Source organism: Ambystoma mexicanum, chromosome 13 (genome assembly GCF_040938575.1).
Source record: "Ambystoma mexicanum isolate Mex_15411 chromosome 13, UKY_AmexF1_1, whole genome shotgun sequence".
In the NCBI taxonomy this organism is placed as follows: domain Eukaryota; kingdom Metazoa; phylum Chordata; class Amphibia; order Caudata; family Ambystomatidae; genus Ambystoma; species Ambystoma mexicanum.
The window spans coordinates 605,650,185-605,663,159 of record NC_090938.1 but is presented as its reverse complement, the minus strand read 5'-3'; the positions used below and the strand labels follow the sequence as shown (position 1 = coordinate 605,663,159).

The window sequence follows — 12,975 nt, the reverse complement described above, 5'->3', positions numbered from 1 at the left end:
TGCAGAAAAAAACCAGTGTGGAGGGATTGTGGGAGTTGGTTTTTCTGATTAATTAGGGGGGGAAACGGTGCAGGATTTTGTCCAAATATATGGGGTGAGTGTGTGATGGTAAATAAATGCATTTGTGTGGTTTCACAGAAAGGTACTTGGGCATAATGGAACTGGTTTGACAATATTCCATTTCAACTGAAGGACTGTCGGGAAGGAGCATATCTGAGACCAGGGGATAGTCCTACGGTTGTAATACACAGGATGGTACTTGTAATGTCTTTCTCCCGGTTCTCCCACGCCTTCTTTCTGAGTTGGTACTTGTTGGAATTAGGAAGGGGGTAACTGGACAGGATTTAGCATAACCTATAAAGGTGGAGGAAGTGTCAAAATGGGGAATACAGCGTCTCGCCATCGGATGTCTTACCCCCATTCCCAGAGGATCCCTCACCCAGGTGATCCTGCCACACTTGTCCACCCCCACGGTCTGGATCCAAGGGTGATGGTCGTGCCCTGACCACCTGAGAAAGAGATCCCCAGGGTTCAGACATTGAGACACCACTAAGGAAAGACTTGAGGGCCCAAAACACGGCATGCAGCTGATGTGCATATCCTGTTTGTACTCTGGAAACCAGAGGCCTCTGGTGTGTGATTGTACAGTGTGATTTCCCCCCCACCCCCACCCACCAAAGAGGTGTCTGTGGTAACTGTAGCCTGCAATGGGTGAAATGGAATGGGGCTCCCTGGGTGAGGTATGCGCACACTACCCACCACTGTATGGCTTTGTTTGACTTCCTGGTTGAGGGCAATTTTGTCCATCCACTTGCCTGTGCTTTGGAGCCACTTGGCATTCAGAAACTCCTGCAGAGGTCTGATCTGTAGCCTGCAGAACGGGACTAGCTGAATGCAGGACGACGTACCCAGCAGCGTTGATGGCCAGAACCATCATGGATTGAGCCGCAAACAGAGGATGTACCTTCCCCAAAATGGCGGTCACTCTCTCCTCCAAGGGATTTGCCAAAGATGCAACCATGTTGTGGTAAGCGCCCAGAAACAGAGCGCTCTGTGATGGCAGCATGCAGGACTTCAATAGTTGATGGAGAATCCGAGCACCGTCAACAGGCGTATGGTCTCTTCAGTATGCTGTACATGAGAGCGGGACCAGACGATCCAATCATCCAGATACTGGTAGACGTGTAGTCCCTTGAAGCGTAGGTGCGCTGCCATTGGGGCCAAGCATTCAGGCCAAAGGGAAGAGCCTTGAACTGATGGTGATGACCCAGAACCACGAAGCGCAGGAACTTCCAATGCTTGGGGTCAATCGGGATGTCAAAGTAGGCATCCTCCAGGTCCAACGTGCCCAAGAAATCCCCTTCCTCTAGTTGGCCAAGCATGTACTGCAACGTGACCATCCTGAATTTCTGGGACCGTAAGGATTTGTTGAGGAGTTGTAAGTCCAGAATTGGAGCCCATCCCCTTGACTTCTTTGGAGCCAGAAAGTATCTGGAGTACACCCCGGATCCCCAGAGGCGCAGCGGGACGGGTTCTAGGACCACTTATTCCAGCATGGCTTGGACCTCCTACAGCAGTTGAGCCATGTGTAGTTCTTTCTATGCCACGGGAGAAATGTGAGGGCACTTGTGCTCGAACTCCAAGGTATGCCCTTGAATTGAAGTATGTCCAGCACCCACTTGTCAATGGTGATGTTTTCCCACCTGTCGACGAAGTGGGACAGTTGGCCTCCAACTGGGGGTGCGAAAGCTGGGGCTGGGTCCTGGGCTTGGTCAGGCCTGTTTGGGCATCTGCGTCCTGACCTGCGGGTGACAACCCTGTAAGCCTCCCGATTGGTGGAACGGGAGGGCTGACAGTACGAGGTAGATGCGTAGCTCTTAGAGGACCTGCCAAACTTCCCTCTAGAAGATCAAAAGGTAGAAGACCTCCGCTGCTGCAAGGTCCCCAGTGACTGAGCCGTCTCAGTGTCCATCTTAATGGCTTGTAGAGTTTTGTCTACAACTTTGCCAAACAGGTTATCCCCATCAAAGGGCATATCCACCACCTTGGATTGGACGTCTGGTCTGAAATTAGTGGCCTTCAGCCAACCTTGGCATCTGAGTGCCACACCGTTTCCCATCTGGCAAAAGCCAGAGCCTGCAACATCCAACGTCACCATCTCTTGACCCATAGGTCTCATCAGTGTTTAAATCTTTTGTTTCCGAATCACATGAACATAATTCACTTAACTCTTGTTTATCCTTCCCACATAAAATGATGGCCACAAATGCACTTGTTGCCTCAATTCATTTTGGCAATAGCATATACAAGAGTCTGCCATAGAGGTACTTGGTGTTTCTACAGAGTACACAATACGGTGGTGGTTATACGGAAGATAAAACAATATGACTACATTACACCTGTCTAAACCTCACTTAACTGTTTACCTGTATAAAAAAAGTGGTATTTTGAGCATTAGGACTACTGCAGAAGAATATTTATGGCAACAAAGCCACCACCCTCACCCACAGATTGCAATTTTACAAACCCATTAGGGTCCTTAGGTTATAATCATACTGTGACAATCGCAACACCTTGTTGCCCTACCAAGGATTAGAATATCAAGAATTGGTGGAAGATCCTTTTCATATCAGGCAGCAGTTAATCAGCATGCATTGCCTCTGCAGCTGCAATCTGAATATAATCTCTTAACCAAGTTTTGAGGGTCTTCTGCAATGTTGTTTAGGAATGAATGGGTCCTATTCCTCGATGTACCTTACAGCGCTATGATGCTTACTAGCAGACAAATACAAAACCTGAAGTGTTCCCTTCATTTAGAGAATGAACACACACATACACGAGATAAGGAAAGTGAATTCTTTTCTGAAATATTGTTTACGTTGCTGTCTTTCCGGTTATTTTTAGTGATTTAACGAAAGTTGAATACAACACGATTTTGTTTCAATTTCAATTGTTTTTGAATGCCGAGTGGCGGTTTACATTGTAGTGCTTCGCCATAGGGCCATAATGTCTAGCAACGGCTGTGAATACATATGTCCAATAATAGTAATGACCCTTTGCTCATGGGCTGCAGGATGGTTTTTGGAAGGTCAACCGAATGAACAAAGCAAAGAAGGCAGAGGGTACTTAAAGCTGTGAACCATTGTTCATTTTGCCAATGTGAACAATGTTGCAGATTACAGTCAAAAGCCTGAAATCCGATACCTGGGGGCTTTTTGAGTCGGGGGTTCATTTAGGTAGACATCACTGTTAAAGTCTCCAGTCACAATCATACACAATATCTGCAACCACATGCAAAAAAACGTTTTTGTTACATTTTATCAGTAACCCGTCCCCCATAACCATTGTCAGGAAACCGATCAACCAAGGAAATTAACTGCATAGAAAGAAAGGTCATGCTCAGCCCGAATATGCGAGTATTAAACACCAATGGCATTATAAGAAGCAAGTCTAATGCCTCAATGAAACCGAGCATACCTGTCGACATGAATTGTTGGTATTCTTCGTCCCATCTCACATTGCCATAGAGAGAGTAAACGCGCTCTCCCTGGAAGCATGCACGACAAGAGTGAGGTGCGGAATGCCTTGTGTATTGCTGGCTAACAATAGCGCAGTCAACACTAGAGTTACGGTTACACAGACTTGACTGTTACAGGAAGAGGACGGCGCAGCAGTTTCTTTGCAAGATGTCAGCTGGCCCTCAAAGAGAAAACGTTTGCACTTTGCTAACTTCCTCCTCTGCCCAACAAAACAATGTGTAACTGTCACACGTCAGTTCCCAACACACGCGCGCCCGCGCACACACACACACACACACACACACACACACACACACAGTGTGCGAGTTACTTTACAGGCGTAGGGTATTTTATAATGTTGTATAAACTTTTGAACAAGATCCATCAATGTAGATAATTTCCTCTGATACTGTTCTAACAGAAAACACGCTGGGCAGAGTACAGAGCGTCAGTATCAAAAATCCTACACCAAACGACAGTCGAACTAAGAAGATTGAGGTATGGGTAATAAGGTAGTCGTCTGGGGTTCAAACCTAGGTTAAGGGGGGGGGATGGCTTAAATAACTTTACAGATGAATATTAATAGCATCCAGGGGAGAGTGTTTGGTCAATCAGGTGGTTGGGAAGAAGTGGGGAATCCACCAGCAAAGGCCCACATTGCCATGGCCACCTAGCTGTACGCTCTGCAGGTGTGACCCTTTTTTTGCAGCCGGTGCAGCTTTCCCATTTCCCATTAACCCCTCAACTCTCCTGCCCCCGCCCCCAAGTCCAGAATACTTACCTGCCCACTGACCCCATAACTTACCTGGCCGCTGCCTTTCCAATGGATCTGGGCTGCGCCAACGGAAATAGTAAATCGTACCTTTTGCTATTGCCTGTGTCAGCCATCTCGGTTTGGTTTGAAATGGGAAATTGGGAACATGCATTCATAACGGCTGCAATTTCCAGTTACAAAAAAATTAAACAATTGCACCCTTGATAAAAGCACCAGGGTGCTAATACTGATAAGCCGCACGTTTTGGGAAGACAGGGCCAGTAATAGCCCCGAGCAAGACTCTGGCTTGATGTACATTAACAATCCTATCTATCCCAGAACAGAATGCCATTTGGTGAAGGCGGTATAGCCTGAACTTTTTGGATTTTAAACCAATAAAATGATGCAGATAATTCTGTTCCTCAAAGGGAGGCCCGCTAATCAGACCCCAACCTTTACTAACATTCCATGCCGTAAACATACTAAACCCATGCACCTTTGTTGGGACCGTCTCCTGTCATCCCCATCTCCTAACCTGCATTGGCAGCAGAGCAGCTTCAAAGGTCAAAGAACAAGTTACTTACCAACTGTAACGTTCATTTGACTGGATGTTCCTCCCACATATTCCTCATTTTATGATAAATCGTTATCTCCAGCTTCGCTGCTTCGGAAAAAAAATGTCTTGGCAGAGGGCGATGTGCTCGAGGTCGTGGCGTCGATTGTCCCTCGACGGACTCCATACTCTGTCGACATCACCGATGGTATAAATAGCTCGAGCAGCGCCCGTTGCTTCAGTTCTGTTTTTTCGATGAAAATATAGGAGGAACACCCAGGTGTGCCCCATGACAGATACATTCTTCGTGAGAGGAAAGTGTAAGAAAACGTAAACTGTACTGCGGGGTAGGATTGGAGGGTCGATGAGGAATACGTGGGAGGAACATCCAGTCGAAAGAACGTTACAGTTGGTAAGTAACTTGTTTTTCGAATGGATTGTGTCCTCCCACGTATTCCTCATCTTATGATAGACTCCCATAGCAGTGGCAATTTTGGAGGTGGGAGTACTATTACAGTTTTCATGGACAGAATGCAGAACTGCCTTGGCAAATAACCCCTCATTGGAGGAGGCAGTATCCAAGCAGTATTGCTTGATAAAAGTATGCATTGTTTTCCAAGTTGCAGCTGAACAAATATCTGATGCCGGAACTCCCCTCTTTAGAGCCGCAGAAGTAGCCATTCCCCTTGTAGAATGGGCTCGAAGCCCATCTGGTGGGTCTTTTCCTGCCAATCTGTAGCATTCAATTATGGCCAAAATGATCCAGCGGGATATGGTCTGTTTTGTTACTGATAAGCCTAGTTTATGACCAGTATAACCCACAAACAGTTGGTCATCTTGTCGTAATTTAGACATCCTTGAGATGTAAAAACTAAGAGCCCTCTTGGGATCTAGTCTGTGCAGTCTCTCCTCTTCCTTGCCCAAATGAGGAGGATAAAATGTTGGTAGTATTATTTCTTGTGACAAATGGAAGCCTGAAACTACTTTTGGTAAAAAGGAAGGTTTAACCTTAAGGACTACCTTATAAAAAACAGTATATGGTGGTTTGCATGAGAGAGCCTGAAGTTCACTAACCCTGCGGGCTGAGGATAGGGCCACAAGAAGGACAGTCTTTAGTCTTAGGAGTGCGGAGTGGACAGGAGTGCGGAGGCTCAAAAGGTTTGCAAGTCAAACATCTTAGTACTAAATTTAAATTCCAAGTTGGGACATGAAAAGGTAGTGGAGGGTATACGTTAGTAAGCCCTTTTAAGAATTGAATGATTAAAGTTTTTTGAAATATGAAACATCTTCCGAGGTGCGCTTGAAAATGGACAGCGCAGCAAGGTATCCTTTTATTGTTCCTATCTGGAGCCCCAGATTGGCTAGATGTAACAGAAAAGAGCACCATTGGAGTGCCACATTGAAAAGGGTCCACATCCTTATCTTTGCACCAGTTACTAAACCTGTTCCAGCGACATCTGTACAAAGATTTTGTTGCTGGTCTTCTGGCCGAAAGTAAGACTTCCATTACGTCATCCGGAAGATCCCAATCCTTGTATCTCAACCTCTCATAAACCATGTGTGAAGGTTGAGTGTCTTGACCTCTGGATGGAGAACCCGACCTTCCTCTTGCGAGAGAAGATCCTCTCTTTGTGGAAGACGTATTGGAGGGTAGATGGACATGTCTAGAAGGTCCGGGTACCACGTCCTCCTGGCCCAATCCGGGGCAATTAGGATCATGGTTTACCTGAACTTTCTCAACCTCCTGATTACTTGAGGAATCACAGGGACTGGGGGGTAACGCGTACAGGATTGGAAACTTCCACTCCACTACGAATGTGTCTCCCAGAGCTCCTCTTTGAGGAAATTCCCTTGAGCAGTACTGATCGCACTTCCAGTTGATCGCGGTGGCGAACAGATCCACTTGAGGGGTTCCCCAAAGGGCGAAGATCTCAAGAGGGACTTCCTGAGCCAGCTCCCACTCGTGAGAGACTGTGCTCTGCCAACTCAGAGCGTCTGCCGCTGTGTTCTTCTCTCCGGCTAGGTGAATTGCCGATAGAGAGATTCCTTCTCGTATTGCCCAGAACAATAGCTGCATTGCCTCTCTGCACAGTGGTAGTGACCCTACTCCTCTTGTTTTTATTTTGTTTTTTTTTTTGAGGTAGTACATGGCCACCGTGTTGTCCGTCATTATCAGGACATTCTTTCCCTGGACAGAGGGCAGAAAGGCCTTCAGCGCTAGTCTGATTGCCATCAACTCCAAAAGGTTGATGTGTAGTTTGGACTCCGATGGAGACAAACGACCGATGATTGTCAGATCGTTGGTGTGTGCTCCCCACCCCGTGAGTGAGACGTCCGTCACTACTGTTATCTCCGGCCATGGTTGCCAAAAAGATTCTCCCTTTAGAATGTTGTTGTTGCAAGCCCACCATAGAAGATCCTGAGCAACTGCGCTCGGGACTTGCAGAAGATCGACATATTCCCTGAGAACTGGGACCACTGAGTTCTGAGTGCCCATTGAAGGGATCTCATTCTCAAACACTTGTGTATAGGCGTGTTACAAATGCCATATCGGTATTACCCAAATTGTTCGAACACAATTGACCGAAAGTCGAGGGTCCGAATTGACCTTTGCACAATTGACCGCACACACATATATATATATATATATATATATGGGATACATTACTCACCGTAATCGTATTTCTGATGCTTGTATCTGCTTAGATTCACATGCTGTGCATAGGCCGACATCTAGTGGAAGCTGCGGAGTATTACAGTTTGTTTTTCGAAACTCGAAAATGGGCGTCGACACAGGGCGTGCCAGTAATACTATCCCTAGTGTGACGTCCACTGTACCCAAGATCCCTCACGCGTCTAGGATCATCAGATTGTATTTTTTCTGACATGAGGTAGCATGAGGAGTAGCGTGAGTACAGATAATCCAAGCAGATAGACAGAAAGGTAAGACTACAAGCAATCATGCGCCTTCTCTCAGAGGGGAGGAAGGGTGGGTCGCATGTGAATCTAAGCAGATACAAGCATCAGAAATACGATTACGGTGAGTAATGTATCCCTTCTGAGGCTTGTGGAATCTGCTTAGATCACATGCTGTGCATAGATTAGCGAGCAGTACCTGAAGAAGAAGGTCGGATGTGAGAAGGGTCATGAGCAAATAAGTGTCTTAGAACCGCTTGTCCCACTTGTGTGTCTGCCTTGGAATGGGTGTCAATGCAGTAATGCTGAGTAAAAGTGTGAATAGAGCTCCAAGTAGCTGCTTTGCAAATGGTGTCAAGGGGTACATTTGCAATGAAAGCCAGAGTGGCCCCAATGCCTCTGGTAGAGTGGGCTCTTGGCGTGAAAGGCAGAGTTCTATCAGAGAGTGAGTAACACAGCTGGATACAGTTAATAATCCACTTCGAGATGGCACCATTAGAGACGCGATCCCCCTCTCTGCCTGTAGCTAGGGAGACAAACAGTTGATCTGTTTTTCTTAGCGGTCTGGTTTTATTTACATACTAGAGGACCGCCCTACGCACATCTAGGGTGTGTAGTTTCACCTCAGCCGAGCTTTGCGGGTCCTGGAAGAAAGCCGGAAGCTCGATGGACTGGTTTACATGGAATTTAGATATAAACTTACCGAGGGTGTGTGCGTAAAACCAGTTTGTCTTTATGAACAGTAAAGAAGAGATTCTGCACTGACAGAGCCTGAATTTCACTGACCCTTCTTATAGAAGTAATAGCTACTAAGAAGGCCGTTTTATAAGTCAGGTGTTTGAGACTGCTTTTATGCATGGGTTCGAAAGGGGGGCCCATGAGCTTGGCTAGCACCACATTAAGGTCCCACCTTGGTGGTGGGTTTGAAATAGGAGGGTGAAGTCTCTTTACTCCTTCCATGAAGGCTTTAACTACTGGTACTTTCCACCACGAAACTTTGCTATGGGAAGTGGTGTAAGCCGACAGGGCTGCCAGGTGTACCTTCAGTGAGTTAAAAACCAATCCTGCATCCAGCAGGTGGAGCATGTATGTAACAATAGTGGAAGGAGTGCAATCAACCGGGTTGATTGCTCTACTCTGGCACCAGATAACAAACCTCTTCCACTTGTCAAAGTAACAGTGCCTTGTGTTTGGTTTCCTAGATTCCTTTAGGATGTCCATACACCTCTGCGGCAAATTGAGATGTCCAAACTCTATGACCTCAGGAGCCATGCTGCCAGGTTCATTGAGTTGGGTGGCTGGTGCACTGTTTGACCTTGGTGCTGGGACAGTAGGTTGTACCAGGCTGGAAGTTTGATGGGCTCGCACACCGCCATCCTGCGTAGGTGTGGAAACCACGGTTGTCTTGCCCACATGGGAGCAACTAGGACGAGCGTCATCGACTCTCTGTTCATCTTGTTCACCACTTTCCTGATGAGAGGAGTTGGTGGAAAAGCGTACGCAGACATCCCTGACCAGTTCATCCACAGGGCGTTCTCCTGGGAGTCTGGTTGGGGGAACCTGGATGCAAATCCTGGGCATTGTCTGTTTTCGCTTGCGGCGAATAAGTCTATAGTGGGGAAACCCCGCTGAGAGAAGATATTTTCTACGACCTCTCTGTGTAGAACCCATTTGTGTTCCTCTGGGAGGGAATCTCTGCTCAGAGCATCCGCTAGGGAATTGAGCTCCCCTGGAACATTTTGTGATGACAGGAAGATGTTCCGTCTGAGTGCCCATATCCAGATTTTCTGGGCAAGCTTGGACAGATTTGGCGAGCGAGTCCCTCCTTGCTTGTTCAGGTAGAACATGGCTGTTGTGCTGTCCGTCCGGATTTGCACTGACAGGTTTAGTAGGTGGGGCTCGAACGCCTGAAGCGCTCTGAATACTGCCAGAAGCTCTAGCAGGTTGATGTGGTTCTTGGCCACTGAGTGAGACCAGAGACCCTGAGCTGTGTGGTGGAGATGGTGAGCTCCCCACCCCGTCAGGCATGCGTCTGTAGTGACTATTGCCTGTACCTATGGATCGTAAAAGGGTTTCCCCTGTGCGAGATTCTCTCTTGTCCACCAGTGAAGGCTTTGTACCAGTGTTGGTGAAACGACCACTAGATCGTCCCACTGACCACTTGCCTGAGACCACTGTTTCGCCAACCATTCCTGCATGGGACGCATGCGCAGGCGCGCGTGGGGGACCAGGTAAATACATGACGCCATCATGCCCAGTAAACGCATTGCTTTGCGTACCGTTATTTGTTGACCGGACTGATAATGCGGAATTTGCAGTAGTATATTCCGAATTCTTTCTTCTGAAGGAAGGAACAAGTTACTTACCTGTAACTGTTGTTCTCCAGCATGGGTCTGGCATGGATTCACATGCTCATGAATATTCCCCGTCGTCAGGCTGGGAATCCTCGGTAAAGAAAAAACCAGTATCAGTTTCGTTTCTGATCTGTCTTTCGTAGTAATAACCAATCACTGGTCTCTGCGTCATACTGACCACAGCCAATGACTGCCCTCTACCTAAGCACCGCCTCTGGCAGCCATCTTCAGATTTGGAAGCACGTGAAGTGGCAGTATGACCAAGTGAAGAGCCGCAGAGGGGTAGGCGGGAGGGTTCGCATGTGAATCCATGCCAGACCCATGCTGGAGAACAACAGTTACAGGTAAGTAACTTGTTCCTTCTCCAGCATGGGGTCTGGCATGGATTCACATGCTCATGAATAAAGAATACATAGCAGTACACACATGCACAACCACGGGAGGTGGCAAAGGCTCAACATTAAGCATTACATCAAACTCAACATTAAGCATCTTACCTCCTCACCAGGCTCACCTCAGGCGAACAGGTTGCGCAGCACTGCTTGGCCGACCCTGGACTCCTCCCTGGAATCCCGATCGACGCAGTAGAATTTTGTGAAGGTGTGCGTCGACCTCCACGTAGCAGCCCTGCATATGTCCAGCAGGGGCACACCAGAAAGGAACGCTGTGGTAGCTGCGATCGCTCTGGTGGAATGGGCTCTCGGACGGCCAGGCAGCGGTCGGTTTGCCAACCGATGACAGTACATGATACAGCCGGAGAGCCATCTGGAAATGGAAGCCTTCGAGAGAGCCTTCCCCTGATTGACAGGTCCAAAGTTCACAAAGAGTTGTGACGTCTTCCGAAAACCCTTCGTGCGGTCCACGTAGAACTTCAGCGCTCTAGCTACATCCAGCGAGTGCAAAGTCCTCTCAGCCGGCGACGAAGGCGACGGGAAGAACACAGGTAACACCAAGGGTTCGTTGAGATGGAAGTCCGACGGTACCTTGGGCATGAAGGAGGGGTGCGTCCTGAGCACTACCCTTGTGTCGTGGAAAGTCAAGTACGGGGCCTTGCAGGAAAGGGCCTGGATCTCTCCCACTCGTCGTGCGGAGGTGATGGCCACAAGAAAAGCTGTTTTCCACGATAGAAACTTCAACGGGGCCGAGTGCAGAGGCTCGAACGGAGGTCCCATGAGCTTGGTCAGCACCACGTTGAGCTCCCACGCCGGGGCCGGAGCCTTCACCGGCGGGAACGATCTGAACAGTCCCTTCATGAACTCTTTCACCAGACGATGAGACCACAAGGACGTCCGCCCCGTGGTTCTGGTGTATCGGGAGATCGCAGCAAGATGAATCTTGATGGACGCGTGTGCCAGACCAGCTTTGGCCAGCGTCAGCAGGTACGGCAGTACTTGGGGGGCCGTAATCCGTAGAGGGTTAATCTTCTGTGCGTGGCACCAGACAGAGAACCTCTTCCATTTGTGTCCGTAGCATTTAAGAGTCGAGGACGCCCTGGCCTTTGCAAGAACCTCTCTGCAATCGGCCGGTATGTCGTATCCTCCAAACTCTAGCGCTGCAGGAGCCAGGCCTGCAAGTTCAGCGACTTCGGGTCGTGGTGGAGGATGGCGCCTCCTTCCCTGGAGAGTAGATCCGCGTCCGCCGGCAGCTTGATCGGCGGGGACGCTGACAAGTCCAGAAGGTCCGGGAACCATATCTGCCTCGGCCACGCAGGTGCGACGAGGATCATCCTGCACCGTGACCTCTTGAGCTGGTTGACGAGCCGGATTAGCAGAGGCAAGGGAGGGAACGCGTAGAGGAACAGGCCCTCCCAGGGGAACGAGAAAGCATCGCCCATGCTCCTCGTCTGGGGAAACCTGCTGGCGAACCTCCGGCACTTGGTGTTCGTCGCCGTCGCGAACAGGTCGATCTGGGGTGTGCCCCACCGTCGGAAGAGGCGATCCACCAGATCCTGCCGTAGTTCCCACTCGTGGCACGAGCGCAGCTCCCTGCTGAGTGAGTCGGCGATGGTGTTTTTTATCCCTGCCAGATGAAACGGCACCAGAAAAATCCCTTGGGCAACGGCCCAATGCCACAGGTCCTGCGCCTCCTTGGACAGCGCTGGGGACCTGGTTCCGCCCTGTTTCCTGATGTAAAACATGGTGGTGGTGTTGTCGGTGAAGATCCTCACCACCTTGCCCTTGAGGGACGGAAGGAAAGACCTGAGGGCCCAAAACACTGCACGGAGCTCCAGGACGTTGATATGCAGGGACTTCTCCGTCGGGAGCCAGAGTCCCCTTGCGTGCAGATTTTCGGTGTGCGCTCCCCACCCTTCCAGGGAGACATCCGTGGTCACAGTCTCCTGGTGGGCTGGGGTCAGGAAGTCCATGCCCGCCGTCAGATGCGCGCGGGTGCCCCACCACCGTATCGCTCGTCGGAAACTCTCGTCGAGCTTGATCCTTTCCTCGAAGCTGCCCGTCGTCTGGATCCAGCGCGCATCCAGGAATTCTTGCAACGGGCGCATCCGGAGCCTGCACATGGGAATGAGGTAGATGCAGGAAGACATCATCCCGAGGAGGGACTTGATGGACCTCACTTTGGCCGCGTCGGCCACCAACATCCGTTGCACCTTGCCCAAGATGGTCCTGGTCCTCTCCTCCGACGGAGAATCCCAGGTCCGTGAGGAGTTGGACGGTCCTTGCCGTGTGGACCACGGCGAGCTCCCTCGTCTTGGCGCGGATGAGCCAGTCGTCCAGGTAGGGGTAGACGTGAATCCCCTCGCGGCGCAGCTGCGCCGCCACCGGTGCGAGGCACTTGGTGAATACCCTGGGTGCCGACCGTAGTCCGAAGGGAAGGGCTTTGAACTGGTAATGACGCCCTTGGACCACGAATCTGAGGAATTTG

The 12,975-nt window shown here is 49.5% G+C and overlaps 1 protein-coding gene across 9 annotated transcripts in view; it reads right to left on the bottom strand.

Moving 5' to 3' along the window:
• Nucleotides 1-12,975, bottom strand: part of LOC138521540 (signal transducer and activator of transcription 5B) — a 1,967,228-nt gene that overhangs the window by 1,069,641 nt on the left and 884,612 nt on the right. The window contains exon 1 of one of the 9 annotated variants that reach the window (XM_069634454.1): nucleotides 3,478-3,497. The exons of the other annotated variants lie outside the window; for them this stretch is intronic. The gene's annotated coding sequence lies outside the window, so the exon portion shown is untranslated. Of the gene's footprint in view, nucleotides 1-3,477; nucleotides 3,498-12,975 lie in introns of those variants that run through there. 9 annotated transcript variants of the gene reach the window in all.